This window comes from Diuraphis noxia, unplaced genomic scaffold, assembly GCF_037042655.1.
Source record: "Diuraphis noxia isolate RWA-SAM2 unplaced genomic scaffold, SU_Dnox_SAM2 contig0001, whole genome shotgun sequence".
Lineage (NCBI taxonomy): Eukaryota > Metazoa > Arthropoda > Insecta > Hemiptera > Aphididae > Diuraphis > Diuraphis noxia.
The window spans coordinates 32080045-32086446 of record NW_028301711.1 but is presented as its reverse complement, the minus strand read 5'-3'; positions in this window follow the sequence as shown (position 1 = coordinate 32086446).

Genomic DNA, 6402 nt, shown 5'->3' with positions numbered 1-6402 from the left:
ATATTGTTTATCTAATTACTACGATATTAAAAATCTTTTATTTGGCTATATTCGTAATCATCTGGATTATTGAATAACCTATATAACAATACGTTAGGTATGTATAGTACTTACCTATTTAAATTTTAAGTTATTACTCATTATTTACTATTTAATGTGTAAACAAATAAGTTTTAAACGTTGTAAATTCTCATTAATTGTATACAATAATAAAACCAAGCGTATATAATATGAATTTGATATAGCCATACATATTGCAGACACAACTATTTATAACTAGGTCACGACAATTTGTTTATCACGCTACATTAATTTTATTTAACTGTTATTTAGATGGTTAATTTATATATATTATAAAAGCAAAACGTAATAACCTTGGAAATTTCAAATTTGGAATACCTATAGTGATGCCTCTAATTAAAAGGATTTTAAGGAATTCGAGTCTTAAAGAAGTGCTTAAACTGAAATTGTGTAGTTATTTTGTGATATAGTTTTTTTTTATCTAACATGTGGAGATTGCCTTTAAATCATTATTCTTCTAAATATAATAATTATAATAATTGATATTTATATAATATTATATATATATATTTGATTAGATATTTCTAGGACTCTGCAGGGCACCTACTGTTCTAAAAAGTTATAACCTTATAAGGTATGTCGTCTAATTTTATATTCATTTATGCACGAAAAAAAAATAACATCAATTTCTACTATTACTATAAGTATAATCTGTAAGCAATTGTAACAATTTATAACAATAAAAAAAAATTCCGTCGTAAATCTCAAGATCTTAATTTGTAAATCTCTTTAAAATGCAAGTTTTGGAAAATCCTTTCTTATTGGGTCTATTATAAGACGAACCACTGACCGTGGCTAAATACTAAGTGTTTAGCCATGCCACTGATCAAATGTTATACTCATAATATAGCTTCAGCAGTTCTAGGTAGGCAATGATGAATCAATAATTCAGTTAGGACAAGCTCTTTTAATATATAGATAGGAATATAAACATTATAAATGTATAAATCCAGTATCTGAGATTAGACGTTATAACCAACTTGCGTTATCGTTAAACACATTTTTGCACATAAAAAATTACGAAAAAATGTGAATATTACTCAATAATACCTACTATCTATCAATTTTAAACAATTTTTTATTCATATTTTATAAATTTTGTTATATTGTTGTTATATAAATATTAATAGGCATTACTGTATTATCATATTCCATGCTTGATTATTTTTTGGCTACTTTTGATCTATATGGTGAACAAAACATATTATTAATGATAAGGACTTGACATTTTTCGTCATGAACTAAAATATTTTATATTAAAAACGCAATTATTAAAATTTTTAAATATTTAGACTAATTTTAAGTTGTACAAATCATAAATTTAGAATTAATTTATGTTTAACTGTATCGTTCTATATAAGAACTACAGTATTATTGGAATATCAGTATTGACTATTTTTAAAAGTGAGTAAACTAGTAAAAAATATACATAAGATTTTTTAATAATATGTTATTCAACCTTTTCCCAGATTTTATATAACACGACTGACGAAACGAAGAATAATATAGGTAATGAATAGTTTATAATATTATATTTATTGTATAATATCTTGTATATTCTCTGCAGGCTCTCAGCTGACTGTTGAAATTGAAGAATTTGCTTTGATGAAGATAAAACAATAATAGAATTTTCTCTTTGGAAATGTTTCATTTTATATAGGTGCTTATTTTTGTATAAGTTGTAATATATGATTTTTATTAATATATTATTTTATAGTTTTAGAAGTCAATTTGATCATATTTTTTTTTTTTTGTGAAATAAAATTAAATGTTTTGATACATAGGTTAAAAATTAAAATTAAATTGTAATCGATATTGTTATATTACTTAAATTAATTGTATGTATAGTAGAATAGTAAATAAGGTATAAAACAATCTTGCAATTCGACCGCGTATTTCCCGTTTGTTTGATATTTTATTTCTCTAAATTCTATACCTTCTGTACATCTATACACGAGTACCTATAAAAATATTATAACTTTGTTCCCAAAAAAACTTCTGAAAATTTTTATAGGACGAATATAATCATATAACGTTTATATGATATGCAATACCTACGTGGCTGGAAATGTTGACAATTTAAGAAATGACGACAATTCCTAGGAAATTATGATAATTCTTAATAGAGGTAGAGGAAGGAAATGATACCATTGCCTAGGAATTGTCATCGTTTGAGGCTCAAGAATTATTTACGTAGTTGTATTTTAAACCTATATAAAATTTTAATTAACATAATATGTTTTTAGTGTTTATGTTACCGGAAATGTTGACATTTAGGAAATTATGACGGTTCCTAGGAAATGATGACAATTCCTAATAGCTGAAGGAAATGATATCATTGCCTAGTTCATGTTATCATCTCCTAACGATATCAGGCAAAGATTCCATATATATTTTTCTTAGATATTTTAATTTAATCTGTCACAATTATTAATTACCCTGCTATTACACTAATAAATAATCAATAATCAATAATTAATAAAAAATTATATATTATTATTTTTTAATCACTTTATTAAATTCACTTCGTATTTTATTCAAATCCATTTTAACGAAATAATACGTACTGCACTAAGAAGACAGGCACACACTACTAAGCGCACCGTATTGTATGGACAGGTTAGGTTAGGGACACTTTTAATAAAATACGTAAATGGTATGTTAAACATATTATGAGATATCTATGTGATAGCCATGAAATTTTCACGAATGGATCTTCGCAGGAAAAAATTGTTTGTGTCCGTATATAATATTGCCTACATTTAGCCCCTTTTTTGCAGCTATCAAAATGTGATAACATCATTTTCATTATAAATTATAATACAATATTTTATTATAATATTAGATTTAATGATTTTATATATTGCTAAATTAAAATTAAAATAGTTAAATACATTTAATTATACACAATTCGTTGCGAATACTTCAAGCGAAAATATAATACAAATGTTATAATTAGGCCATATTTTTTTTTTTTTAAATGCAAAATCATCTTGTTCAGTATTTCAAATACAAAATTGGATTATAAATACATTTTACTAACTATTTGGCCCATAATTGAACACTCATAGTATAAGCGTTTCAATGTTGTTCCTTCCACAGAATCTTGAACATCATTTAATACTCTTTGAATAGGAACCCAGCGGCGTATTTAAGGGAGGGGCACATGGGGCCCGTGCCTCCCTCATTCGCCGTATTTTATACTTATTTTTATTATATGAGAAATTTTACAACTCTACGCCCCATGTACGCAAATTTGAACTTTTTGTTTGTGCCCCCCCCCCCCCCTTAAGACATTTCTAAATACGCCCCTGTAGGAACCAGTATAGATGGTACTATAGAATTATATGAAATAAAATAATATAGCTACCTGCTAATTTTTCTCTATCAGCTAAAAAATATTTTAAAACATTGCAATAAAATTAGTGAATCACATACAAACGAATCAAAACCTATGCAAACTGAGGATATGAATACAATTAACATAAAAAAAAAAAAAACAAAAAAAAATTGAAAAACAAACACGTTTTTTCACTAAAAATAATATAAACGATGTTTTAAATGTTCATTCATATGACGATCATTCTTATAGCGTTAAAACAAAATTAATTTCTTACTTGTTGAATGGTACCTTTTAAATGACGACAGTAAGTGAATATTGTGTTTTTTTTCGAATTGTGTATTATTAAATTTATTTAACTATCTGAAATTGAATTTAGCAATATATAAAACCATTAAATCTTATTGTAATAAAATATAACATTATAATTTATAATGAAAATGATGTTATCACATTTTGATATAGCTGCAAAAAAGGGGCTAAATGTAGGCAATATTATACATATACGGACACAAAACATTTTTTCCTGCGAAGATCCATTCGTAAATTTTCCAATTAACGATATCAGTCATTACCCACCTGATATTTTTTTATAGAACACGGACAATATTGACAGTAATGGGGCCAATGGCAGACGGCAGTATAATAGTTTTTAGCATCTCACCGTTCCGGGTTAGTTAATAGTTATCGTTATAATAGCTTTACATTATACAGCCGCATGACCTGCAACATCATAATCGCCAATGCTTTCGTGTAAGAAACCGATACCTGATAACTAGCAGGGCTCAAATGTTTATGCACTTAAAACTACTCTAATATAAATAAATAAAATTATAAAATATGTATTTTTATCCAATAAAATCACAAAAATATGTAAAGTAAAAATAGTAATATTTGATTCAGTAAAACATGAATTAAATTTGTACCTAGGTTAGCATTAAATTGAATAAATAGAAAAACATTTGCAATTTCATAAACATCCGAGCCCTAGTGATAACATTGCCTAAAAAAGTACGGAAATTATGACAATTCCTAGGCGATGATATCATTTCCTTCCGCTATTAGGAATTGTCATCATTTCCTAGGAACTGTCATAATTTCTTAAATTGTTAACATTTCCGGTAACATTTATATACTAATATGTAAATCATTTTTTTTAAATGTATTTGTTGAACAATAACAACATATTTTAAATAGTTATAATGCTATCAATTTTCATCTGAAACCATTTATAAAAGTAATTATATAAAAGTAATAACAAAAATGAAATATTTATTCTAAAAAATATTTATATCCTATATTTCTTTTTTTAACTTTTGATAATCGTTCAATAATATTGTCATCTGCTGTTGTTCTTCAATGAAGATATTTTATAATAATTATTGATTGGTGTATCATAATACTTATCTTAGAAAAATAAATAGCTTAGTCGTAAGGGGGGGGGGCTAATTCCTCTACAGCCCCTCCCTTGTATCCACCACTGATTATACAGGACATTTTAATAATTGTACTTAATATACTTACATTCAATGTACAGAACGCGAAATTTCAAACAAAAAAGTATTTTAAACGAGTGAGCTGGTTCATTAGATGAAAAGGTGAGAACAAAAGTATTTTGATATTTCTTCACACATTTTAAATTTGTATTACAAACTTTTGACGTTCATCAACGTTTATATGTTTATATAGTTAGTTAATTAAAAACTTATCCAAGAATAGACATTTATTATGTACTTTATATCGATTATATAAAACATTATATTCTGAAATTTGGAATTTAAGCTGATTAAAGCAGTAATAAATTTTATTGATGTAGCTTAAGAATTGATAGTAAAGAAATATATTTTTAAAATATGAAAATAAATAATCTCAGGAATCTAAAACTGTTTTAATAAGAAACTGTAATTAAAAGATTTAATACTTTTGACAAACTAAATACAATATTTTAAGAGTATTAATAGCCTGTGGGTATAACAACTATTGTACATATATTATTATATTCTTGTAATATTATTTTAATGGAGGAACTTCGAATTATTATGTATTGTTAAATCATTAATCATTATTCAGTAACTTACACAGTCTTACTTTATTAGGTATACAATTATTTTTATCACTACCTACGTGCATGTAACTAATTGTGTACCTTATATTATTATTATATATATATATTGTTCAACATAAACATTATAAGCACTATTCTACACACAAAACATAAAACACACTTACCTATATAGTTATATAGTCATAAAATAGAAATGTATATAAACACTAAAACACGTATAATATTATGTTTATGTATAATACTATAATGTATATACATTGCCGTCATGCGCACACACTATAGCTATATACTGCTCTTTTCCCTAACATATACACTTCTTGCCCATTTAGCTGCCATTTATCGGTTTTCTCCTTCCATACTCTTCATAGCGTCAAAAACAGCAGCGTAATCTTCTATCCCCATATTCCTCAGTTTTCTATTCTAAATCTCTATTCTAATATGTAATCCCATCGTATTTTTTCCCCTGTCATGTACGGTTTTTTCGCTGCTAGCTAGCAGTCGAGCTGATGTTTGAGAAAAGCCAGGGGTAACGTACAACAGAACGTCGACTCGATTTTTTCAACCCAAATATAATGTAATAATATTTATGTTAACAAAATAAGTTTCTTGTTGTGTTTTTTAAAAGATTCGTAGTAGGTATACGTATTTTCACGATTGTGTAAAAAAATCACTATATTTTATAATTTAGACTGACAATTAAGGAGAACATTTATAGTTTTGTTTGTATATAAGGAGCAAAGGAGTTAATACGTACACCTCCCAGACCCTATTTTTTTATGATTAGGTATTGATTTGAAACAACATATACATCTATTGTATCTGTTTTGTTTATATATATTATGTTTATTTTGTAATACTATACCTACCTAACTACATATACAAATCAAATTATAATTTACAATGCGATTGTTGACGT